Genomic DNA, 27749 nt, shown 5'->3' with positions numbered 1-27749 from the left:
TATTAGTGAGGTTGAGAACTTGAGACAGAGTTCCTGTTTGTTTGCGCAGTTTTGTAGAGGTGACTTACAGGACTTTTTGCACCACATGCCTTGGCAAAGTGGCGAAGGCAATCAGACCCACGGTAGAAGGAAAAAGCGTATGGTCTTGCAAATAAGTAAATGTTCTCCTGAGGAACCCCACATTCCTGCCGTTTACTTACAAGCAGATCCAATGCTTGTTGCATTGCTGGGGTCAAAAGCACAGGAACTTTTCTTCCTCTCTTTCCTCTTATCTCTATCTAGCTAAAATGCTGACAGTTTCTTTTCTAGGTCCGAGAGGGCTGCATTCACATCTTCCTGAGGGTCTGATGGATTTTGAGACAAGTATGCAGAGAGGGGCATTTTTGACACCTCCCCTGCTCTTCGACGGTTGAACAAAATCACTTGTGTCAAGGTGACCTTTGCGAGCTGTGTCCATGTCTCGGGGGATGTCTCTGTGGACAGCTTACTTTGAATATGTTGTTGTTGGACATCTAAATAAGAATGGAGAGTCTGGACATCTTTCGTGAATGGAATCAACTGGGGGGCATTCCACTTCGATTCCTGAAGTGTTCTCAGAGATGCAGCTGATATCAGTTCATTCCATCTCGCATCATATACTCTGCGGAACGTACGAACATCTTTTGCTGCACTGTAGTCATTCTGTACATTTGCTTGGCTTTCAACAAGCATTGCAATCTTTGACAAGCTATGCCCAATTTTGAGAGCAAGACTTGGGCACTTGTATGTTTGGGTTTCACTGTCATAGCCCGCGACGTGTTTCACTGCTTGCACTGCAAGACGTGGCTCTTGACACCTTACCTCAATCCACAACCGGCAGCACAGTTAAAGTATAACATGTAAGTGATTACGCAGATTACGCTTAGTCCTATGCGTAAAACACATCGTATTGGCTCTTTGACGCCTTTTATTTGTTGAATCCATATTTATTATTGTTAACTGTTTTCCTCCATACACAGGGCTGTCTCAGAAAATTAGAATATTGTGATAAAGTCCTTTATTTTCTGTAATGCAACTAAAAACATGAAAATGTCATACATTCTGGATTCATTACACATCAACTGAAATATTGCAAGCCTTTTGTCGTTTTAATATTGCTGATTATGGCATACAGCTTAAGAAAACTCAAATATCCTATCTCAAAATATTAGAATATCATGAAAAAGTATAATAGCAGGCTATTTAACTAATCACTTGAATCGTCTAATTAACTCGAAACACCTGCAAGGGTTTCCCTGAGCCTTTAAAAACACTCAGTAAACTAAATCACAAGTATGGGGAAGTCTGCTGACCTGACTGCTGTCCAGAGGACCATCATTGACACCCTCCATCAGGAGGGTAAGACACAAAAAGAAATTTCCAAAAGAGCAGGCTGTTCACAGAGTGCAGTTTCAAAGCACATTCACAAAAAGTCTGTTGGAAGGAGGAAATGTGGCAGGAAACGCTGCACAACCAAGAGAGAGGACCGCAGCCTTAACAGCATTGTGAAGAAGAGCCGCTTCCAGAATTTGGGGGAGCTTCAAAGACAGTGGACTGAAGCTGGAGTCCAGGTATCAAAAGCCACTGTTCACAGACGTGTCCGGGAAATGGGCTACAATAGCCGTATTACCATGGTCAAGCCACTCCTGAACTCAAGACAACGGAAGAAGCGTCTGACTTGGGCTATGGAAAAGAAGCACTGGACAGTTGCAGAGTGGTCCAGAGTCCTGTTTTCAGACGAAAGCAAGTTTTGTATTTCATTTGGAAGTCAAGGCGCTAGAGTCTGGAGGAAGGCTGGAGAGGAGCAAAATCCAAGTTGCTTGAAATCCAGTGTGATGTTCCCACAGTCAGCAATGGTTTGGGGAGCCATGTCAGCTGCTGGTGTTGGTCCGCTGTGTTTCATCAAGTCCAGAGTCAATGCAGCTGTGTACCAAGAGATTTTAGAGCACTACATGCTTCCATCTGTTGAAAAGCTCTATGGAGATGATGATTTCATTTTCCAGCATGATCTGGCACCTGCCCACAGTGCCAAAACCACCAGTAACTGGTGTACTGACCATGGCATTACTGTCCTCGATTGGCCTGCCAACTCCCCTGACCTGAACCCCATAGAGAATTTGTGGGGTATTGTGAAGAAGAAGCAGAGAGACACCAGACCCAATAATGCAAATGAGCTAAAGGCCGCTATTGAAGCATCCTGGGCATCCATAACACCTCAGCAATGCCACAGGCTGATTGCCTCCATGCCACGCCGCATTGATGCAGTAATCCGTACAAAAGGATTCCCAACCAAGTACTGAGTGCATTAATTGACATTTTCAAATTTCAACAAAATTTCAGATTTTGTTTTGCTGATTTTGTTTTGATTTTGTTTTTTTTACTTGGTCTGAGGAAATATTCAAATTTTGAGATAGGATTTTTGAGTTTTCTTAAGCTGTATGCCATAATCAGCAATATTAAAATAATAAAAGGCTTGCAATATTTCAGTTGATGTGTAATGAATCCAGAATGTATGACTTTTTTGTTTTTTTAATTGCATTACAGCAAATAAAGAACTTTATCACAATATTCTAATTTTCTGAGACAGTCCTGTATGTTAGAGCACACAAACATACACAAAATGTTGTGGAGAGAGGAATTGGGCAGATGAAACGTCGGTTTCATGTCCTACACGGCGAAATTCGCCTCACCCCAGAGAGGGCAAGCACAGTCATCAGTGTATGTGCCATTCTACACAACCTCTGCAAGCGGAGGAACATTCCACAGCCAGACGATGATGATGATGACGATGATGAAGAGGACGATGACCACGATGATGATGGCGATCAACATGACTATGAATTTGGCCATGTGGAACCGAGTGGACTGGCATTTAGGGATCACTTTGTGAATACACATTTTAGGTAAACACCTTGGCACAAATCAGTCAACACACATTTGTGTAGTTCATAACATTTATTTTCTTTCGATTTTTCAATTTTTCTATCTTAAGACTGTAATATTCAGTCTTCATTTTTATTAGCCGCTCTTTCGCTTTGAGGACCTTTCTTTGCCTTTTTAAAACCCTCATTCCCATCCTCAATTTCTTCTCCAACAGTGAACTGGCACCAGCAGCAGGAGGGAGAGGAGAGGCAGTGGGTGCACCAAGAGGGAGAGTTGGAAGAGGAAGAGCAGGGAGAGGAAGAGCTGTGAGAGGAGGTGCAGCAGGAAGAGGAAGAGCTGTGAGAGGAGGTGCAGCTGGAAGAGGAAGGGCTAGGAGGGGGAGAAGAGGAAGAGCTGTGTGATTTGATGTTGCAGCTGCAGCTGGACTTTGATCTTCATTTCTCCTGTGGGGAATATATATATTTCATTTGTAACACATTTTTGGGAAGTGGGTTGACCAGTTGCACATTGTAATTCTTCTGTAAATATTAAACAGGTTTTTCATATAGCCTATTGCAATCATTGCATGCATACCCCACAATCTCCTTTAGCAACTCGACTGCAGGATCAGCTGCACCCTCAAGGCCAGTTATACTTATGTCCGAGCCTAGGACGGCGTACACCACCGATGCGACCGGGGACAACGGTTTTGGTGCAGATCCTCCTCCGACAAATAAAATTTCAGTTTTATTCACGTTTCATATCACTGTAGCCTTTGTTAATTGTAAATTTAAGACATGCAAATGCATTTCCCAAATGAATGCAAGCAATGTTAATAATGGACTTACCTGTAGCCGCGACAGTTCTTTTATAGTCCGCAATCTCCAACCTACACTGTGATTGAAGAGCATACCAACGTTTTTCGCAATCGTCGGTAGAGCGACACACAGCAGGGAAGGAAGCATTTATGTTCTCGCAAATTTCTTCCCATGCCTCCCGCTTCTTCTTACTGGTCACTCCAGCCCCGAATCTACCCTTTATTACCACCCTCCGCTCCAGCACAAACTGGGCAAGTAGTAGGTCCTGGTATTGGTCCTGGGACCAATTGGCCTTACGCTTGGGTTTCACTTTTTCATCATCCATCATGATAGGGGGACTTGAATGGCGGTATGGGCTGTTATTTAAAGTGTTTAAGTGCTGAAATATGCAAATTGGATAATAGTTTGCAGGGTGCTTTTAATTGTCTCCTTGATTTAATGCAATTTACGTATTTTTATTGTTTGCTCTCTCTCTCTCTCTCTCTCTCTCTCTTGAACGTGCAGGCTACAACGTCATTATCGTGGTCTGCACAAACTTGTCATCATGCGTGTATTCTGCTAACTGCACTGTCCATAACTACTTAATAGGAATTCATTTCTAGCCTAGGCTATTTCCTTGTTTTTCGGTGATTTAGTGGGCTCGTCTGAACAACTAATCACCGCACTGACCGCTTCTAAACTCGTGCACGAGAATCGACGTAATCCATAGCAACGGCGCGTCACTCTTAGTGATTCATCCATAGGCTACGTTTACACGATGACGGTCTGAACAGAAGACGCAAAAGTGGCGTTGCGTCTTCACTTTTTATTCCGCGTTTAGACGAGCGTTTTCGGGAGGAAATCTGCGTGCATACGGTGACGCAAAAGTGTGTGGAATTCGATTGGGTATGCATGCCAGGCTGCTAGGTGGTGCTGTGATAGACTATCACACAACACCGCCATGTCTGAGCGCATGCGTAGAATCTTCCTTCTCCTATCCGTGCCGCAAAAACCAAAAAGATCCTTCTATGTTCAGTAATACTATCTGTAAATATCCTGTACATTTCGTGGAAATACTCCTGTATGCTTGTTAGAGCTGCCAGAGCAGCTTGAAGGTCCGACGCATGGAAATAATCTGACATGTTTGTTTATTTCCTTGTACTGGCACATGTATGTGACGTAAACGCGTACGCGACGTGAGCAGATCTGAGCAGTGTTTTGCGTCTTGGCAGTTTAGACGGAAACGCTACGGCGGAGCGTTTTCAACTTTTCCACTCTGGAGGGTGGTTTCAGATTTATGTGTTTTCATGCCCCAAAAAAGCCGTCACCGTCTAAACGAAAGGCACTTCCGATAAAATATTTTGTCGTTTTCACCCGCAAGCGTCCTCGTGTAAACGGGGCCTTAGTAAGAGTAGGTCTCAGCGTCTTTGTGATTAACTTTTCAGAAAAAACTCCTACGTAAAATGTTTTAGCGCGAGTTAAGAGCACTCCTAGCGGTAAGATAAAATGCTTTGTGAATACGGGCAGACAGGAAGACAGACAGAAAGGGCAATAACGGGGCAGGGCAACAAAAAAAAGATGGAGAAAGAGAGCGAGAGGCATGGATGCAATGTGCTGATTATAATCTTTCCGCTCTGATACCTCGGTGGAATGGATTGCTTTGTCCTGGGTAAATGGAAACTATTTGTATCCTTTATAATTGTTTCAAAAACATTATTACCTATCACCACACATGCACTTGAAATCCCACACACAGGCATGCAATCACACATCATACACTCTAACTTACACAGATCCTGCCCTTGTTTATTATTAAAAAATACTGTAGAAACGGGGGCATTTTTCGTCTCTCCCCTCAGATATGAAGGTAAGAATAATAACGGAGATCCAGACGGTAATGGAGGCATGCCACAGGTCCAGGTCATGCCAGATGGAACCAGTTTGACCATGAGAAACAGATACAACTAAACAAAAAACACAAATGTAATGTCTTATAAGTGAACGCAATGCAGCCAAAGCCAAGCCATCACACACAAACAGTAAGGTTTATTTGAAGTATCCCTTCACATTTAGATTTAGCAGTTAATACTACACACATTGACACACCGACGGCAGAGTCAACCATGCAAGGCAACAGCCAGCTCGTCAGGAGCAGTTAGTAAGTGTCTTGCTCAGGGACCCATCAGAGAATACAGAGATGCCAGTTGGGCCCAGGTAATCTGACCAGGTAATAATTCATTTTAAAACCTTTACGTAATCTGTTAGATGTCTATTAAATGACAGTTGACCACAAGGCGATTCTATCTATGCCTCTTCTTGAATTGCTTCATGTTTTAGTCGGGCTTGTAATGGTGTGTAGCATGATAAGCTAAAGCCGGCAACACACCGGCGCTGAAGCACTGCGGTGTGCAGTTTACGTGCGTCAAATGCCGCCCCTAGCACCAATAGGAAGCGTCACGCTGCAGCACCGTTGTGATTTTGTTTTGAAAGAAGCAGATCACATCGTCGGTATAGGCTACCATAACGTTGTACCAGTTGTTTTATGAGTACATATGTGGCCCTGATGCCCATGATCATCTGTTTATGCTTACATTGATAGTCATTTTAATTCATAGTTACTTTATGCAAATTTCTGCTTTCCATAGATGGACATACGTTCTTTTTTTAAAAGAAGTCAGCCAGGTGAGAGAATGTAAATCTAGCAACAAAATATAATAGATTATTGCATGATATTGATGATAATGAGTAAGCCTTTATTTCTTTGTTGTTAGTTGTTATTCTGTATTACTTTGTATTTTTGGCTGACAGCACAAAGAAGGAGATGAGGATAGAGAGGTAGAAAAAGAGAGAGCAAGAGGAAAGAGGTGATAACATCATCAGGTGACCAAGAAGACCATAATAAGCATATTTTTGACCACATTTATTGCATTTGCCCATATTTATCTGCTCAATCTTTAAAAACTGCTCTGTCCCACTGCACATGGAGAGGTTATAGTGTAGGCCTACATATGCTGTATATACCTCAGACATTTGCCCCTCGGCTTGTTTGCTTTATTTATTTATTATTTTGAAAGTTCATAACTATTTTCTTACTAAACATTTGAATGTATGTAAAGAGCGAGATAGGAGCATGGAGAGAGTGCGAATGCAAATAGGGCAAGATTAGGATGGAGAGATGGGGGACCCACAGAGGGTGCGAGACCTGGAAGAAGCAGGTGAGAAAAAGGCATTGATTGTTATCGGGGCAAACAACCTCACTAATTAACTATATAAAGAAAGCACATTATATCTAAACTTAATTTCATGGATGACTGTCTTTAAATATTTATGTTTATGTTACAAAGGAGAAAGAGAAGAGCAGGGAGAGTGTTTGGAAGGTGAACGGGAGCAGCAGACCAGAGAGGTGCATGAAAAAGCACAGATAGAGGAGCAAGTGGAAGCAACAGTGTCTGCAGATATGGCTTTTGATTTAGGGGATAAGGACACTGGTCCTAAACAACTGAAGCTGCCTCAGTACCCACAAGATCAGTTTTGAACAAAAAAGAGAGCCTTTCAGTCTAACTAGTTCCAGAGTTTTACTTGGCTTGAATATTCATTGAAAGTAATGCTGCATTCTGTTTTGCTTGTAGGGAGTTCGGCAAGAGATTAAAACAGGAGGAATTTGTGAGCGGTGGGATCAAAAATTGGAAACATGCACTGAGCATGTTTCAGAAAAAAGAAACCACACAATGCCACAAAGACAGTGTACTCTTCTGGCATAGCTATAAAGTAAGTAAATCAACAGTGTTCTACAGCAAATAGAAAGTGCAAGTTCCAGTGAGATAACTGACAGAAGGGAATACTTGAAACGTAATGTGGAAGTGACACGTATGCTGGGGAAACAGGGTATTCCATTTAGGGGTCACGATGAATCGCCTGAGAGCAATAACAGAGGGAATTTCTTGGAGTGCATGGACCTCCTGAAGAAGTTTGACCCTTTCTTGCAAAGCTAAACGCCTCCAGCAAACACAACCTATCTTTCATCTGACACTCAGAATCAAATGATACAGTGTTGTTCACAAGAGGTTACAGCAACTATTGTTTGAGAGATGAGGGAATCAAAGATGTGTGCCTCATCGGCCATGTATCATGGCCGATGAGGCCAGGGACGGAAAGACAGAACAGCTGTCACTCTGTGAGATATGTTGCAGATGGTGCTCTAAGGGAAAGGCTCCTATCCCTTACAGACTTAAAATATTTTGATGCTGCATCAATATGCACTGCAATTGAGAATCATTTATAATAATAATAATAATAATAACACATTTAATTTAGAGGCGCCTTTCAAGACACCCAAGGTCACCTTACAGAGCATATAGTCATCATTCAAAACTATGTAAAACAGACTAGGAATAAAAGGAAAACAGAGGTTAAACATGAAGAATAATAATAATTAATAACACTCAAAGACGCCTAAAGTGAAGGGGGGACCTCACTAACCACCACCAATTCGCTCGGTGCAAGAAGCTACTTCCGTTCTACTTCCGCTCCCTCGATTGTGATGCTCAGTACTTCCGGCACGATGGCGATGTTTTTCACCAGATGTCTACAAGACCTGCCCAAACTGACCATATCAGACGTCCACAGACTTGTCCAAAAAGGATGCGTTGCCCCCCGGAGTAAACGGGAAAAGGGGTACAAGATGTACCTCTCGAGTTATATTGACAATTTTGAAGGTAAGTTCCAAACTGACATCAGAATACGTTCACATTGTGCCATCGCTAGGTAGCTAGCTTGGTTCAGAAAACTAGAGACAAATCGCGCAGTTACTAGTTACTTTTCGAGCATCAGGTTGTTTGATCGACTGTACTGTGTTGAAAAGAAGTCCAGTGTGTTTTGATTCACATTACATGAATGACGTTGAATTCCCACAGTGTCAAATAAAGACCCGGCTGCGGGGAGGGTGACCGTCAGGGCCGTCTGCTATAGGTCCATGCGCAAACATGAGAAGCCTCACGACGTCAGAGTAAGGTGGAATACATGTGTTTAATCAGTTCAAGTTCAAGATTCTGGGGTGTTTTTGTGGCTATAGTTGGCGATGTAGAACAACAATAATTCATCTCGAGTCTGTTTATTTTACTTAAACCTGAACTATACTTGGACATGGACACCCCAGAAACCGGTTGTTATTGCTCCTGTTCTTTGGAGCATACGTTTAAGTATGCCTTTTCATGGTGGGAACATTTGTCAGTGTGAGGTAAGAGCTGATTTTGTACCCTCAGTCTAGGCTATCGTAAATCCTCAAGTAAAGACAGAGATTCAATTAGAAAACAGGCTGTGCAGCCTAAATAAATAAAACCCTCTGGCCACAATTGAGGATTTACGGTATACTAACCTGTTCAATTCTGTACTGCTCCTGTTCTTTGGAGTACAAGTTTAAGTAGGCCTTTACATGATGGGTACATTAGTCAGTGAGAGGTAAGAGCTGACTTTGTATCCTCAATCTAGGCCATACTAACCAGTTCAATGCTCTATTAATACTAAACTGTATTATTTAAATAATAATAATTATAATACTAAAATCATGTTTTATTCATAGATCACTTTTGAGGACAGCACTCAGCCACAGATTCAAATAGCTGCGGCTGAGTGTTCTTGTGTGGCTGGAACTGCTCTCTGCAATCACAGTGTTGCACTGCTGTACCAGAGCACGAAATACTCGGCATTGCAACTGAAAGCAGTTCCGCCAGTCCTCAGCTGCACTGAAACTGAGCAGCAGTGGCATAAGCCCCGAAAACTGGTTAGTACTTAAGAACTAAGCAGATTGTTAATGTTATATGGATTTTTGAAATTTGATTGAAACTTTACCCGCTTTCTTGATAGGGTGTGAAACCTGGCAGAGTGAGTAATATGGTATTTGTCTCAACCAAACCAAAGTCGAGACAGTACACAGCTGCTGATGGTGTGAGGTAATATTCATTGTTAAGTACAAATATATTCTGCAGTCATTGTCAGATTGTTTTGTTATAAGAGTTATTGTTTTTTTTTAATTATGATGTAACTGTTTCAAAAGGAGCAAGCGCTACAAAGCAGTGCGGGGGGACTTGCCAGACCCAGATGTCCTGAAGGTCGACGAGGCATACCAGGACTTCATGGCAGACCTTGCACCATTAATCACCACGCTCTCCATAAGTCCTGGTGTCCCCCTCGTCAATTCCACTTTTGGGAGCGTTCAAGATGGAAGCCCTTTTTCTTATCAGCACCCTGTGCCAGTGAGTAGGGTCATCATCCACCACCCAGACGCACCCTCTCCACCCCCACTGCCGTTACATGGTCACAGGCTGGACCCAAGCACATGTTCCTTTGTGTGCACTCACCAACAACAATGTAATGCAATGGCGCTTACCATCAATTTCGACATGGCAAGATCCATTGAGAGGGCCACAAGGGAACAGAGTGGTAGCGCAGAATGGCACAGCCTGAGGAAGATGAGGCTCACCTCCTCAAGGTTCCGGGAGGTGTGCCATGTCAGAGGTCACAGCTCTGCTGAGAACCTTGCCGAACGTATCCGCAAAGGTGGGGTTCAGACAGCTCTGATGAAGAGGGGGCTTGCACTGGAGCCAGTAGCTATTCAGGAGTATGCCCACATTAAAAACATCAGCTACTGGCCATCAGGATTTGTCATCCATCCAGATGCTCCCTGGCTCGGTTCTTCTCCAGATGGGGTCGTTTTTGATCCCACGGAGGCACCACCATTTGGGCTGGTGGAGGTGAAGTGTCCTAACGTGAAGAGCTACGTGGACTGCGGGTACCTGCGCATGCAGAATGGCGCCCTCCGTCTGAAGCCAAGCCACAGCTACTACTGGCAGGTGCAAGGCCAGCTGCTTATCACAGGGATGCAGTGGTGTGATTTTGTGGTTTTTGCAGAGGATGATGTTCTTGTGCAAAGAATTTATAAAGATGCTGAGGTTGCCAGGGTCATAAGGGAGAGGGGGGATTATTTCTTTTTCTATCATTTCTTAATCTGATCTTTTTTAAATGAATGTTTCATTCAAAGACCATACCTTTCGAACTGATTGAAATGAGTGTAAAACTATGTGGATTGTTGATATAGGATCATTGAAAAAGTGTTGTTCAATCTTTCCTTATTAAATTCTACATATTCTAGTGTCATCTATGATGCATCTGGTTTTCATTTCAAGTCCTTTAAAACCCAAAGCTAATGTACATACAGTGGCAAACACAGTGACAGCAAATGCAAAACACAAAATTGGCCTGTCTCAGTTTAAAGCTCACCCACCGCGACAAGGTGCAGACCATTCGGGTGAGAACACGGGACAATACAAACAGACGTAACGCAGCACAAAATAAAACATTTACTTTATTTACTAGTTATTTACTAGTTGCCCATGCCTTCACGCATGTTATCATTGTTGTACTGTACATCCCTCCCTCTGCAAACCCAACATCTGCCAGCAGCATCGTCCACACCACCATCTCCAAACTCCAGACTCAACACCCCAGTGCCCTCATCATCATTTCGGGAGACTTTAACCACGTCACCTTGGATAGAGTTCTGCCAACCTTCAAGCAATATGTGAGCTGTCCTACCAGAGAGGAGAGGACCCTGGACCTGATGTATGCTAACATTAAGGATGCATACATCTCCTCTTCTCTCCCCCCTCTGGGCAGGTCAGATCATAACCTGGTTCACCTCAAACCCTGCTATGTGCCGCTGGTGAAGAGGAAGCCTACGACCACAAGGACTGTGAGGAGGTGGTCGGGGGAGGCTTATGAGGCACTGCAGGGCTGCTTTGAGGTGACTGACTGGCCTGCACTCTGTGAGCCCCACGGGGAGGACATTGATGGGCTTACAGAGTGCATCACGGACTATATCAACTTCTGTGTGGACTGCAATGTCCCTGCTCGGACTGTTACCTGTTATGCCAACAATAAGCCGTGGATCACAAAGGACATTAAGGCCATCCTGAATGAAAAGAAGAGGGCGTTCAGAGATGGCAACCGTGATGAGGTGAGGAGAGTACAGGTGGTACTCAAACTTGCAATCAAGGAGGCAAAAGGCAGATACAGGAGAAAGCTGGAGAATAAACTCCAGCAAAACAACATGAGGGATGTGTGGAGTGGTATGAGAAACATCACTGGGTTCCAGAAGACTGGTGGCATGGGGTTGGAGGGCTGTGTGGACCGGGCCAATGAACTGAACCTATTTTTCAATAGGTTTGATACAGCGGCCCCTCCCCCACAAGACTCTTCTGCTTGCTGCCAAACACCTACTGCCACTCCACCTCCCCCTACTCCTTCTCCATACAGACCTCTTGTCTGCCCCTTGACACCTCAATTCACTCCTACCTACTCCACCCCTCCTCCCTGCTCTGCATCATGTCCTCTACAACCTGAGGACCTCACCCCTCCCCCAACTGTCACCTCTACAGTGTCCTTCACGCCTGACCTGGTGAGAAGACAGCTAACAAGACTCCACTCCGGCAAAGCTGCAGGCCCCGATGGTGTGTTGCCCAGGGTGCTTAAAGCCTGTGCCCATCAGCTGTGTGGAGTACTGAGTCTGGTCTTCAGCCTGAGCCTGCACCTCCAGAGGGTCCCCGTGCTGTGGAAGACGTCCTGCCTCGTTCCTGTACCTAAGAAGCCGCGTCCCAACGGCCCTCAGGACTACAGACCGGTGGCCCTGACGTCCTATGTCATGAAGACCCTGGAGAGGCTCATCCTGGAGCAGCTAAGGCCTATGGTCAGGCCCTTCACTGATCCACTACAGTTCGCCTACCAGCCCCGCCTGGGAGTTGAGGACGGCATCATCTACCTGCTGAACAGAGTCTACTCTCATCTGGACAAGCCGGCAAGCACTGTGAGAGTCATGTTCTTTGATTTCTCCAGTGCCTTCAACACCATCCGTCCGGCTCTACTGGGTGAGAAGATGACTGCGATGGAGGTGGAGGCCCCCATCGTGTCCTGGATTGTTGATTACCTGACGGGCAGACCACAGTACGTACGCCTACAGAACTGTGTGTCTGACAAGGTGGTCAGCAACACTGGGGCCCCACAGGGGACTGTCCTCTCTCCCTTCCTCTTCACCCTTTTCACCTCAGACTTTATCTATTGCACTGAGTCCTGCCACCTTCAGAAGTTTTCTGATGACTCAGCAATAGTTGGCTGCATTGAAAAGGGGGATGACCGTGAATACAGGACTGTTGTGGACAACTTTGTCACTTGGAGTGAGCTGAATCACCTGCAACTCAACGTGACAAAGACGAAGGAGCTCATTGTGGATCTGAGGAGGGAGAAAACAGCAGCTGTGACCCCTGTTTCCATACAGGGGGTCCCAGTGGACACTGTTGAGGAGTACAAGTACCTGGGGGTGTACTTTAATAACAAGTTGGACTGGTCTAGAAATGCAGAGGCTGTCTACAAAAAAGGCCAAAGCCGACTCTTTTGCCTCAGGAGGCTGAGGTCCTTTAACATCTGCCGGACGATGCTGAGGATGTTTTACGAGTCTGTTGTAGCCAGTGCAATCTTCTTCGCTGTCACATGCTGGGGCAGTGGGATGAGGGTTGCAGACACCAACAGACTTGAAAGACTGATTAGGAGGGCCGGTGATGTTGTGGGGGAGGAACTGGACACCCTGACGACCGTGGCAGAGAGGAGGATGCTGTCCAGGTTTCAGTCCATCTTGGACAATGTCTCACACCCTCTCTATGACACACTGGCCCTGCAGAGGAGCACCTTCAGCAGGAGATTCCTCTCACCCAGATGCACCACAGAGCGCCACAGGAAATCTTTCCTGCCTGTGGCCATAAAAATTTACAACGCCTCCCTTAGAATGTCAGACACCGTCCCTCTCTGTAATCTCTGACCTCAAACAAGGACTATAATTCTTGCACCTTTTGCACAATACTGTACAATTATTTTTGTACAGTGCTGTCTTTTGTGTATGTATGCATGTATGTATGTATGTATGTATATATATGTATATGTATATATATGTGTATGTGTATGTATGTGTATATGTATGTATGTATGTATGTATGTGTGTATATATGTGTATATATGTATGTATGTATGTATATATATGTATATGTATATATATATATATATATATGTATGTGTATATATGGTGTTGTATATATATTTATATTGTCCTTAAAAAAATTGTATTTGTATATTTTTGTTTTTCTTAGGTTTTATCTTTTGTGCATGTATGTGTATTTATGTTGTATGTATGTGTATATATATGTGTGTATATATGTGTATATATATATATATATATATATGTATATATATATATATATATATATATATATGTATGTGTATATATGTATGTGTATATGTATATATATATATATATATGTGTGTGTATGGATATATATGGATATGGATATATATATGTTATATTTTATTCTTAATATTTATTTATTTATTTATTTGTGTATTTGTGTATGTATATCTGGAGTTCGTGACAAAAATAATTTCCCTCTGGGATTATTAAAGTATTTATCTATCTATCTATCTATCTATCTATCTATCTTCACTAAAGGCCCATTCTGGTAGTTGACCAGGAAGCAGGCCACACTGAACAGTTCATCGATGTTCCCACATATAGATAGTGGTATGGCCTTGTCAAACAGTTTGTTCTCTTTTACTCTCCTGATACACCTCTCCACATGCACTCTCAGACGTGCAATCGCCTGTGTCTGTCTAACATCCTCACGACTCATTTGTTGTTTGTTCCTGAGAAATGCAGGCCGGTAAACCTTACAAGGAACAAGGTCGTCCACACGAAACCCTTTGTCCACCATGATTGCCATACCTGGCTTCAACAGCTTCACAATCCCAGACAACTTGAAAATCTCCCGGTCACTCATAGAGCCTGCATACAGTCCAGACACAAAGGTGACAGCACCGTGGGGTGCCATGCCAACCATGGCCTTGAATGTGGCATGAGATTTGTAGGTTGAGAAAACCTCACTCTGAAGGAGCAGAGAGGATGGTGTCTGACAAAATATTTCTGTACAATCAAGGACTACCTGTGTATCTGCAAAAGCTGCAAACTCAGGTGGCAGGTGAGCTCTCACTACCTCTGGAGGAACCCAAAGGCGCTTGCTTCCCAGCAGGCAGTACAGGAAGTGGGTCCATGTAGTGATGATACGACCTGCTGTTGTGCGGTGGATGTTGAACCTCTGCAAGGTCCCTCAGAGGAAAACCCACTGACAGGTACATCAGGAACAGCAGAAACTCGTCAATGGGTCTCAGTTTCTGTTGAGACATATCAACAAAAACATAAAACTAAAAACATATCAACAAAAACATACCAACAATAAACCTACCGTTGTCCTGATGCTGGCAGAGGCTGTCTTGGCGCTGGTTGTGCGAATCATTTTGTGGGTCACAGCAGGTTAAATTAGTCTCCAAAATGCCATGAAACTTCTGTAGGAGGCAAACCTGGTGTAAAAGCGCACGTCCTCATCTGATGCAGACAGACGCTCTATTCCAAAACGCTGACGAAGATTGAGATCCTCCACCTGCTGTTGAAGCTCCCTGATCTGACGACGTAGAGCTTCGTTTTCGTCTGACAAATTACTTGCCCTCGCTCCTGTTTGGGGGACGACACAGTAATCATGATCTGGAGCCATTCCAGTCTCCATCTCGAGTCCGAGTCTGGCTCTGGGGGGGGACTCTCGGCCCGCGGACGCCGTTCCCACACACTCGGTCTGGGCGCAGGTAGCTGGTATCCGTTCCAAGAAAATAAAACTGGTATGGCTCCCTTCTTCACCCTCCTTCGTCCACCGACAGTCACATCAATATCAGTCTGCTTAAAATGTTGACTACAGACCCGGGTGTGCTTGGTCGGCATGAAGTCATCCCTACGGATTTTCTGCTTCCACTCAGCCCGTACCGCAGCGTCAACGGGGAATGAATGGAAGCTAACTGTTTTGTTGTACTTCGATGAACAGGTACACAACGGCACACAGCAATGACGTACAGTGTTTCCCACCTGTTGAAAGCTAAGTCGCTTCCCTTGGATTTTAAAAAGGCTCATTGTGAAACTGAAAAACTAACTAATTCGCTCTCTGGCTGTTTTCGTGGTCGCTGTCAAATCTGGATGTTTAGACCGGAAGACCGGAAGTGCTCAGCATCCTATACAGATCATTTCCGCCAACGGTCGCCATATTGTGCACAGAGCGAATATGTAGCACCCACTTGGGTGATGCACGGCAGCCAATCGGTGCCAGAACGCTCACTACACACCAGCTTGAGGTGGAGAGTTAAGGTACGGCCACACCAAACGCGTCACCTGCGTACCATGCGTATAAAATCGGCAATTTTTCCATAGGGAAGCATTGGTGTACGCGCGTATGAGGTGCGTACAGCGTATCATGCGTACCAAGCAACATTTTACTCGCTGTAGGGGCGTATGAGGCGCGTACATATACGCGCGTATATATACGCGCGCACATATACGCGCGTACATGTACGCGAGGAGTTCAAAAAATTTAACTTTTTATGCTCATACGCGCCGCAATAGCCAATCAGCGTTGAGCTTGACCCGACGTCACTGGCAGAGAGTAGTGAGCTTGGACAGAAGCATACGGCCGACATCTTTCTTTATTCTGTGTGGAAATAGTAACATAGTTACGCCATTAAATGCTTTTATGGAAACATTTCTAGCGAGAAATGTGCATTTTACTTTCATAATGTTCGCTCGGTGAATGTGAAGGATGTTTGGTTTGATAGTTATGACGAAGAGGGAACGCTCCGTTCACTTGCATGGACAGAGTCTCTGGTTACTAAAGCAACCTCAACGTCTTGGCGGACTATATATCTGCTGATCAACACTACGAATGCTGGAAACACACCAGACACACCATGTGAAGTTATTTAACCCGATTATTGTTATTTATATCCGAGATTACTTAATCTAACCCGATCTAAACTCTATCACCCAAACACGGCGACGTTTGGGTTTCCTACCTCGGACTCCAGAGCAGCCATGTCCATGGCAGCCACGGCCGGCAACTTTCTTTATTCTGAGTGGAAATAGTAACATAGTTACGCCATTAAATGCGTTTATGGAAACATTTCTAGCGAGAAATGTGCATTTTACTCTCATAATGTTCGCTCGGTGAATGTGAAGGATGTTTGGTTTGATAGTTATGACGAAGAGTGAACGCTCCGTTCACTTGCATGGACAGAGTCTCTGATTGCTAAGCAACCTCAACGTCTTGGCGGACTATTTCTCTGCTGATCAACACTACGAATGCTGGAAACACACCAGACACACCATGTGAAGTTATTTAACCCGATTATTGTTATTTATATCCGAGATTATTTAATCTAACCCGATCTAAACTCTATCACCCAAACACGGCGACGTTTGGGTTTCCTACCTCGGACTCCAGAGCAGCCATGTCCATGGCAGCCACGGCCGGCAACTTTCTTTATTCTGAGTGGAAATAGTAACATAGTTACGCCATTAAATGCGTTTATGGAAACATTTCTAGCGAGAAATGTGCATTTTACTCTCATAATGTTCGCTCGGTGAATGTGAAAGATGTTTGGTTTGATAGTTATGACGAAGAGTGAACGCTCCTTTCACTTGCATGGACAGAGTCTCTGATTGCTAAGCAACCTCAACGTCTTGGCGGACTATTTCTCTGCTGATCAACACTACGAATGCTGGAAACACACCAGACACACCATGTGAAGTTATTTAACCCGATTATTGTTATTTATATCCGAGATTATTTAATCTAACCCGATCCAAGCTCTATCATCCATCCAAACACGGCGGCGTTTGGGTTTCCTTCCTCGGACTCCTTAATCCTCGGACTCCTTAAATGGTCAGATACGCGCGTATCTGACCATTTTTGACACAAAATGGTCAAGCAACATTTTCGCTGCGTTACGCACGTACATGGTACGCGAGGTACGCGCTTGGTGTGTTCGCACCTTTAGGGATGAGGTGGAGAGTGAGGGAAAAATGTATAGATGTAAGGGATAATGTATAGAACACCGGTCATTTTCGAGAAAATTCATGCTTCGCCATGAAGGGGCTTATTTTGACCGGCGAAGTTCTATACATTATCCCACTTATTACACGGCTACTTCCCAAAACGAAACAATTTATTTACAATGTATTTGTTACCAGCATTCATAGTGTTGATCAGCAGAGAAATAGTCCGCCCAAGACGTTGACGTTGTCGCTTAGCAACCGACAGCGCTTGGGTTGATACATATCCCGCTTATTACATTGACAAGTTACCGGACAACGAGCGAAGTGATACCAAAGGCAAAAAGTCATTTTGTTTACCTTGACAGCGGTCATTATTCATTGGCAACGGTCAATTATCCAAAAATAATTGAACGCCGGAAGTTGTGAAGTGCCCATGCAAGTGAACGGAACGTTGAAAAGACCCGTGTAATAATAGTGAATAATATTGATGACTTGAGATGTGTGGCACAGACTTATGATGGAGCAGCTGTCATGAGTGGGGCACTGGGGGGCGTACAAGCCCATTTTCGAAAGAAGCACCCTGAAGCCATTTATGTGCATTGTTATGCACATGAATTAAATCTCGTCTTATGTCACACGTGCAGAGCAGATTCTGAGGCCAAAGAGTTTTTTGACATGCTGGACAATTTCTAAAATAAATTCAATTCTTCTCTTGTGAACCACCACATTTTTGAAGAAACTCAAAAAAATCTAGGGTCTTTATCCAGTTATCCAACACACGCTGGGCATGTCAACTGCGTTCCGTGAGCGCAGTACTTGCAAACTTCCCTGCCATCATCGAGTGCCTCTCCACTATTAACACACCCCTTGCAGTGGGAGTGAAGGAAAAACTCTGTAAATTCTCTTCAATCTATTTGATGTTTGTTTTCCAGTCTCTCCTCTCAGTTACAGCAGGTTTGCATAGATACCTGCAGAAGGAGACCATTGATCTTTCCCAATCAGTGGCCTACAAAAATGCAGTGACTGATTTTCTTAAGGAGAAACGCAGCGAGGCCACTGCTGCTGATCTGCATGCTCAGGCCCTATGTGAGGCCAATGACATATCAGTGCCAGAGCATCCTCTTTCCAGAAGTGGAAGGCAAAACGGATGGAAGACTGTGTTGTCGAGTCTTCTCGTGGGGCAGGTAGTGAGGTTAGTCATTCCTCAAGGTTAGAAGACCTAAAACAAAGATTATTCTTTCCTTGTTTCGATAGAATGATTTCAGAAATTTATAAAAGGTTTTCTGATGTGAATGAAGAATTGCTGGAAGGAATTATGGCGTGCTGTCCAACATCTAACAAATTCCTTTCTGAGCCAGATTTGACAGCACTGGCACTTCACCATCGCATTGACCTTATGTCAGAAGAGGTGGTGATAGCCAGACATTTCTTGAGGCGCAGAAGAGAGGGTGGTGGTGATGTTGGGAACATGATTGCAGTATATAACCTGCTAGATGCAGACATGTTCCCCTCTCTCAAGGCAACTATTCAGGGTGCAATAACCATACCAGTCAGCAGCTGCAGTTGCGAAAGGTCCTTCAGTGCTTTAAGACGTCGCCATACCTGGCTCAGAACGACCATGGAGCAAAAGAGACTCCATCACCTAGCAGTGATGTCTGTTGAGAGTGATGTTCTGGAGAAAATAGATCCTGAACGAGTGATTGATAGATTTGCGTCCTTGAAAGTGAGGTGACATAGTTTAGTGCTCCCAAAATAGTTGACTGTCTCCCATAGTATTAGTCTAGTACAGGTTGTACTTGTTGATTTTTTTGTTGTATTTTTGTATGTTGATACAATATTTCAATATCAATAAACAATATTTTTTTGAAATCCGCATTTTACTTTGTCTTCAAATTTTTAGTATCCATTTTCCATAAATACAATGTATAGTGTCCTTTGAAAACCAATGTTTTTCAGTAACTATAAATACAAAGAAAATGGGAAAATGTGGTCATTTCTGAGATTCTGTCGCCCAATCAACGGACAGAGTTTTAGCTCGTTTTAGAAGGAAATTTAATATACCTCATTTGTTATTACAGTTCACATCCATTTGATTATCCCTTCATCAAAACAGTCTTTTTTACTTTCATCACTTTAGTGGTTCGGAACTGCATTATTTAGCTCACACTGCCATTTATTGACCTAGACATTCAACAGCAAAATAACTAAGAAAATAATGGTCACAGAATCTTGGACAGGACAAAAGAAAAATCATGGATAATATAATACGCAGAGTTACGTATGTAACTCCGGTTCTATGAATCCTGGATGACCGGTGCATTAAGCACTGGATTTATCCGTCTCGCGCATGCGCAGTTCGAGTACCTATACCAACAAGGTCACATGTGACCCTCGTGACACCGGATTGGCTATATAGCCCGGTGTCGACAGAGGATCTGTTCCCAGAATCTTCTCGCGAACCACGAGACTTCTGAGTGACCTGTAACTCTGGCGGTCATCCAGGATTCATAGAACCGGAGTTACATACGTAACTGCGTTCTATTTCATCCTTACTGACCGCCAGAGGCGGTGCATTAAGCACTGGATGGCCAATACCAACAACGTCACGAAGAATCAAGGTGCTCATCTACTGACCAGAGGCAGCAGAGCATGGTATCAGGGCCACGCCCATTGGATGGGGAGTGGCAACGTTGACCCGGGAGAACCTGGAGAATGTGCTAGGCGACGCCCATGACGCCGCGGCACAGATAGTCCCCAGGGGCACCCCTCTCAGGGCAGCCCATGATGTTGAGATGCTCCTGGTTGAGTGACACCTCACCCTGGATGGCGGGGGGCGGCCACTGGCCCCGTAGGCGTGCGTTATGGTCTCCACAATCCAGTGGGACAGCCTCTGCTTTGTTAAAGCACGACCCCTGTTAGGGCCACCATGGCAAACAAAAAGCTGCTCCGACTGGCGAATACCGGCGGTAGCAGAAATATAAGCCCTAAGGGCCCGCACCGGGCACAGCAGCTCAGACCCACCCTCCCCAGAAGGGGGGTCAAAGCGTGCTAACTGGATGGGCTGGTTAAGGTGATTGCGTGGCAGGATCTTTGGCAGGAACGCAACATTCGGCCATAGAGTGACACCCGAGCCATCAGAGTTCCACCTCAGGCATGTATCACTCACTGATAGGGCATGCAACTCCCCGACCCGCTTGGCAGATGTTATGGCGAGTAAAAAGGCAGCCTTCATGGACAGCCACTTCAACCCCCCTTGACCCAAAGGCTCGAAGGGAGGAGATGACAAGGCTTCCAGCACCAGCGGCAGGTCCCATGCTGGAGACCGCATGGCTGTAGGGGGACGCAGCCTCAAAGCCCCTCTTAGAAAGAGGGACACTAATCTGTGGCACCCTACCGTGGCGCCGTCAACCCTATCATGTAGGGAGGAGATGGCAGCGACATAGACCCTCAAGGTGGAGTGCGACCGGCCACTGTCCAGGAGGGACTGCAGAAATTCCAGCACCGTGGTCACAGCGCAGTGCACTGGATCCACGGCCCTAGCCGCACACCAGTTGGAGAACAGCTTCCACCTGTTTCCGTACTGCAACCTGGTCGATGGTGCCCTGGCACTCATGACCGTACCCCTGACAGCCGCAGTGCACTCCCTCAGCAGTGGGTCGGGCCCTGCAGTGACCAAGCCCAGAGCTGTAGGCGAGAGGGGTCGGGATGCCAGATCTGACCTCCCAGCTGGGCCAGGAGATCCCTCCTGTCGGGGAGGCGCCATGGCGAGCTGCAGCAGAGCCTGAGCAGCAGTGGATACCAGAGCCTCCCCGGCCAAAAGGGGGCCACCAGAAGGAGCCGGTGGCCCTGCAAAAGGACCCTCTGGAGTGTCGGCAGAACCAGAGGCAATGGTGGGTAGGCATAAAGAGGCCTGTCCGGCCAATCGTGCGCCAGCGCGTCCTGCCCTAAAGGGCTGGACGCTTCTGCCCAGGAGAACCAGAGGGGGCAATGCGCCGACTCCTCCGAGGCAAAGAGGTCCACCTCTGCCCTGCCGAAGAGGCCCCACATTGACTCCACCACCTCGGGGTGAAGCCGCCATTCCCCCGGTGGAGGCTTCCGTCGGGAGAGGAAGTCTGCCGCCCGATTCTGGGCCCCCGGCAAATAGACTGCCCGTAGGCTGGCCAGACGGGGAGAAGCCCAAGTCCACAGGCTCTGGGATACCCGGAGAAGCCGTGCTGACCTGGTGCCCCCCTGGTGGTTCACCTGCGAAACCGTGGCCATGTTGTCCGACCGGACCAGGACATGCCGGCCTGTCAAATGGGGCAGAAAGCTGGCTAGTGCCAGCTGCACAGCCCGGAGTTCCAGCACATTGATGTGTTGTGCCACGTCCCGGCCAGACCACCGTCCCTGCGCAGTCCTGCCCTGCCACACTGCGCCCCATCCCGAGAGGCAGGCGTCGGTTGTCACCTACTCCCGGCGCGCCGGGATTGCGCCCATGGGCACGCCTGCCTCCAGATACACTCTCTTTCTCCATGGAGCCAGAGAGACAAGACACTGCAGGGTCACCTTGACCCTCCTCTGCCTGTGCCACTTGGCATCTAGGTGCAGGCTGTTCAGCCACATTTGGAGTGGGCGCAGGGACAGTAAGCCCAGAGGCACCACAGCTGAAGCAGCTGCCAGCTTGCCCAGAAGCTGAAGAAAATGAATAAAAAGCAGCCTCCTGCCGGCTCTGAAGAGGGGAAGGAGGCGGAGGATGTCGTTCACCCGTCGAGGTGAAAGGTAGGCCTTCATGGCGACCGAGTCCAGGACCAACCCCAGATAGGTAACCCGTTGGGAAGGGTCCAGGCAACTCTTTGATAGGTTCACCGTCAAGCCCAACCGGGCGATGTGCGACAGCAGGCGGGCCGTGTCCTGGGCCACCTGGGACCTGGAGGGCGCACAGACCAGCCAGTCGTCCAGATACGGCAGGACCTTCATGCCCTGCGTCTGCAGGGGTGCGAGGGCTGCCGCCACAACCCTGGTGAAAACCCTCGGGGAGAGGGAAAGCCCGAAGGGAAGTACCCTGAATTGGTAATGCCTGCCCCGATAGGCAAACCTCAGGAACCGCCTGTGGTGTGCCGCAACCGGCACATGAAAATAGGCGTCCTTTAGGTCTATGGTCGTGAACCACTCCCCCCTGGCAACTACCCTCAGGGTGTCCGCCGAGGTGAGCATGTGAAATGGTAAATTTTTTAAAAACGTGTTCAGGCCCCTTAGGTCTAGAATGGGCCTGAATCTGCCGTCTTTCTTGGTTACCAGAAAGTACGCCGAGTAGAACCCCCCGGGTTGTAACTGAGGGTCCACTGGCTCGATCGCACCCTTGGCCAGGAGGGCGGATAGCTCCTGGGCCAGAGCTGCGGCCTTCGTCGGGTCGCGGACGACTGTCATCCTGACCCGGCCAAAGGCCTGGGGCCGGCGTCGGAACTGTAATTCGTACCCCCGGGTTAAGGTGGAAACCACCCAGGGGTCTATAGTACAGGCAGCCCAGTAGCTGATCTGCTGCTGGGAAAAACAGCCGACGACCGGCCCCGTGGTCCTAGCGCCTGGCCCCCCGGCCTCTGTCGGCTCTGGAGGGGTACCGGTGAGGCTCCGCGGCCCGAGGCTGCCCGGGCGATGGGCGGGCGGGGGCGCGAAAGCTATCAGCGGGCTGCTGGGCGGGCCGCCGAGACCTGCGTAGGCCCTCATCTCTCGCTGGGTAAGAGCGTGGTGGCTGGGAGCGGCCCCGGGGGGCAGCCGGGGGGGCTCTAGGCCTGCCAGGAGCGGACACACTCCTGTGAAGACCCGACAACTGCAGGTTGGTTTGCCTAGCTTGGGCAGCTCGCTCCAGCGTCTCCAGGGCAGCTGACCCAAACAGCTCCCCCGGTACCACTGGCACGGCTCTAAGGGCCGTCCTGCACGCCTCCGTCAGGGGCGACTGAGCCAACCAAACCTGGCGGCGAGTCTGGACCAGGGTGGACATAACACGCCCCAATTCCCTGGACATGAGGGCAAAGGCCTGTAGGGACGCGTCGCTCAGGTCCTGCGTAGACGGCTCAACTGCAGCTTGTTGCAGTGAGGTCGAGAGCGCCAGCATTAGGTGGGAGAGGGAGTTGCCAATCCGCCCCATACGTGCTGCTGCGTCATAGGCCTTTGAAAGCAGGTCGTCTGTGACCCTGCACTGGGGCCGAGGACACCTGGCATCCGGCCGCAAGACCTGATCGGGGGTTAAAATGAGGGAGGCAATGGCGGGCTCAACGGGTGGCATGCGACCCAAACCATACTGCGCTGGATCCCGCATGGCAGCCAAGGCCCGAGCACTGGAAGAAGGACGGGGGAGAGCCTTGGCATCCTTCCAGCAGAGGTGTAGCTCCTTTAAATACTCCTCCGAAGGAGGGACAGAGAAAGGGGCTGTGGCAGGGCTGCGCCTGAAAAAGGCGCTAGGCTGAGCCAAGTCTGCCTGAGGAGCATCGAGCCCCAGGCGAGCCAGGGCCGTACGGATGACGGCCCCGATGGGGTTACCCTCTGTGCTGTGCCCAGAGCTCTGAGCAGAGGAGCGGGAGGCCTCCCCAAAAACGTTTGAGGCTTCCTCGCCCGTGACACCCTCACTGAAGAGGTTGGCTGATGCCGCCAGCGACAGGACATCGTCCGTCCCCGGCACATCCCCCAAGGAAGGGTCAGGCCGGATATCAGCCACAGCGCCACCTGCCCCAGGTTGCAGGGTCAGGAGGAGTTCCTGTATCCTCTCCATGTCGGACGACAAGCGATCCACCTTGGATGCTAGCTCGTCCCTAGCCCTTTTCCTGGGGGAGGGGCCTGCTCTACCCCGACGCCAAGAACGGACGGGCTGAGCCGGAGGAAGTGGCGCCATTGATGGATGGTCGAAAGCTGTTGGTTGTTCCACCGCTGAGTGCCAAGGGCATGGAGCCGCAGTTCATACAGGCCCTCTCTGTAAGGCCCTCCCTCAAATGCTCGAAGCCGAGGCAAGAGGGGCAGCGATCATGGCCATCGTCAGGCTCAAGGAGGGCCACACAGGCGCCACACACATGAGCCATCAGCAGAACACTGGGAGAGGGAGCACTGCCTTCACCAGTAAACTACTAATTCAAGAAAAACCAAAAAAAGTATTACCGGGAAAGGACGCGAGAGCGCAGTCTTCACCAGCAAGTGACTGAAAATAATTACGCACTCAAATATACAGCAGTGTTCCCGGGAGAGGACGCGAGAGCGCTGCCTTCACCGGCAATGGACTGAAAAGAAAACCCCAACAGTGTTACAGGGAGAGGGCGCGAGAGCGCTGCCTTCACCGGTAAGTGACCGAAAGAAATACGCAACAGTGTTACAGGGAGAGGGCGCGAGAACGCTGCCTTCACCGGTAAGTGACTGACTGGAAAAACTTTTACCAAATAAATTTGGTAACCCAGAACACAGCCGAGCTGTTTCTATAAGGGAGCTATCAGTAGCGAAATTAATCCCAGTAGTGAAAATAATCCCAGCAGTGTTGCCAGGAGAGGACGCGAGAGCGCTGCCTTCACCGGTAAGTGACTGAACGATTATATATTCTTCTAACAGAAGTGTTACTAAACAAAAACTTGGAAGCTTCTACTCAAGGGAAGCCTTTCAGCGCTGTACAGACAAACAGCCCCTGGAGGACGAGTTCACCCGTTGCTCCGACCCTTGGTCGCGAGGCTGGAGCGCGATCCTTTTCAAAAAGCGAATACGCTATCCGCAAGCGGTACAACTACATGCGTCTTTGCGAGAAGATGAAAGGAACAGATCCTCTGTCGACACCGGGCTATATAGCCAATCCGGTGTCACGAGGGTCACATGTGACCTTGTTGGTATAGGTACTCGAACTGCGCATGCGCGAGACGGATAAATCCAGTGCTTAATGCACCGGTCAGTAAGGATGAAATAGAACTACATAACATCTAAAACAGTGTTTATAACTCAGATAAAAAGATTAAGTTATAAACAATTTATTTATTCTTGAAGAGATAGGGACTAGCCAACATGTCTTTAAGAATAATAATTATAAGAATACCATATGACACACACGACTTCTAAAAGAAGATCCACGACTTCCTGTGTTACGCCGCGTCCTGCTACACGGTCCAACAACTCCATCTAGTGGCCGCTTGACGCCACTGGTCCTCATTCTCCTTACACGCCTGGCTGCAATCTACAATCAACATTCCCTACTTCAGCCGGGGATCTCGGATCAGCCGGCGCCCGTTCGTCGTTTACAACTCCTGAGTTCGTATCGGCCCCTACCAGCTCTTTACTAAGACTTTCTTCACTAGTTCTCCGTCCTTCACTCTGCCTACCTGTCGCCGAACCCCTGTCTGCCTGACTACCCGCCTGTCGCCGAGGCAGATTTCCCTTTCGTAAACGGTCGTTGCCATCTGAAAGGGTCGATGCCATTCAACGTCGCTCCTGACGTCACGACGTAAGGTCGGTCCTGTTATTATTATGAAAAAATGGCGGAACATAGCTGTGCTACTGTGCAAAAAAAAAATTCATTAAAAAGCCGACAGGATGGAATACATTTTTCCAGGCAGTTGCGGTATAATTTTGCATCATTATGTATTATTGTATGTATTATATTATATTTAAGCAATAAGCCCCGAGAGGCCGTGCTTTATACTGTAGGCTAATCGAACAGCTAAGGGGATTTATTATACAGTACAAAGCACAGACTCGAGTGGCTTATTGCTTTTCTTAAACGGTTACTACGTTGATCTAGCAAGATTTCATTAAACAAAGGCACAGCAACGAAAAATTTAACGATATATTCATAGATAATCATTCTTCCGCCAAGAAATATATTCCCTCCATATGAATGGTTGCCATGTAACACTGTTTGCCATTGCTATGTTTAACAGTCCGATGTCATAAAAGAGCTTGGAAACGGGGGAAATGAAGCAGACATTGGACACGTTTCCAAAGTGACTGGGAGAATGTGGAAAAACTTGCCCTCGGAAGTACGCAAGGTTCTGTATATTTCTTAAAGGTCCCATGACATGAAAATCTCACTTTATGAGGTTTTCTAACATAAATATGAGTTCCCCTAGCCTGCCTATGGTCCCCCAATGGCTAAAACTTGCGTTTGGTGTAAAACGAGCACTAGCTGTTCTGCTCGCCTTTGAAAAAACGGAGGCTCAAGTGCGCTGATTTGGAATGTCTGTATTCATGACATCATCAGGAATCTCAGCTCCTCCCCTTACTCTGCCTTGCCCGCCCAGAGACGTTGGCCCGCCAATGAGACTCGACCGTGCGAGCGCCACATGTGTGTGTGTGTGAATACACACACTGTAACGCAAGTGTTTCTTGTCGGTTCTTTGACGTGTCTTGTAGCATAGGGTTATCTGAGCCATGGTTGAGAAGGAATTGGGGGGAAAGGAACTTTGGCTTTGACTGGCTGAAGTACATGAACTGCGACATGCCGCCGGTTGCCGCGAGGCACCATCGCCCGGCAGCGGGCAGCCGGCAGCAGGCAGCGCCCGGTTCAGTCGACTTCAGGTTGATGTGAAAGTGGAAGAACCAGAGACTTCGCAGAACCCGACAAAGTCGTTTGTGATTCATAATATCGTCTGGAGGCGCACACAGCTTTTGGCCGTGATAATATGTATTAAATGATATAGATTTCTATGTATTATATGATATTATTTAGATATAGAGCTCCAGGACTGTAACGCAAGTGTTGTACACTTCCTTATTATTTGGATAACCGTTCTGCTTTTGGCGTTATGGCGCATAACACGTCGGACTCTCGTCTCTGGTATTTCTACAACGAGACTCGTATTTGGGGTTATCTCAGCCATGGTTGAGAAGGAATTGGGGGAAAGGAACTTTGGCTTTGACTGGCTGAAGTACATGAACTGCGTCATGCCGCCGGTTGCCACGAGGCACCATCGCCCGGCAGCGGGCAGCCGGCAGCAGGCAGCGCGCGGTTCAGTCGACTTCAGGTTGATGTGAAAGTGGAAGAACCAGAGACGTCGCAGAACCCGACAAAGTCGTTTGTGATTCATTATATCGTCTGGAGGCGCACACAGCTTTTGGCCGTGATAAAATGTCTTAAATGATATAGATTTCTATGTATTATATGATATTATTTA

The 27749-nt window shown here is 47.2% G+C and overlaps 2 long non-coding RNA genes and 1 pseudogene across 2 annotated transcripts; 2 read left to right on the top strand and 1 right to left on the bottom strand.

Moving 5' to 3' along the window:
* Positions 1-2616: 2616 nt before the first annotated feature.
* On the top strand, positions 2617-3646 carry LOC132446597 (uncharacterized). Its single transcript, XR_009522926.1, has 2 exons — positions 2617-2921; positions 3116-3646. It is a non-coding gene; the product is annotated as an uncharacterized LOC132446597 (long non-coding RNA).
* A 5608-nt stretch (positions 3647-9254) lies between these two features.
* On the top strand, positions 9255-9896 carry LOC132447092 (uncharacterized). Its single transcript, XR_009523031.1, has 3 exons — positions 9255-9456; positions 9540-9625; positions 9730-9896. It is a non-coding gene; the product is annotated as an uncharacterized LOC132447092 (long non-coding RNA).
* An 11224-nt stretch (positions 9897-21120) lies between these two features.
* LOC132446820 (uncharacterized) lies at positions 21121-24382 on the bottom strand (annotated as a pseudogene).
* Between the last annotated feature and the right edge of the window lie 3367 nt (positions 24383-27749).

Source organism: Gadus macrocephalus, chromosome 18 (assembly GCF_031168955.1).
Source record: "Gadus macrocephalus chromosome 18, ASM3116895v1".
Lineage (NCBI taxonomy): Eukaryota > Metazoa > Chordata > Actinopteri > Gadiformes > Gadidae > Gadus > Gadus macrocephalus.
This window is presented reverse-complemented; position numbering and strand designations above follow the sequence as displayed.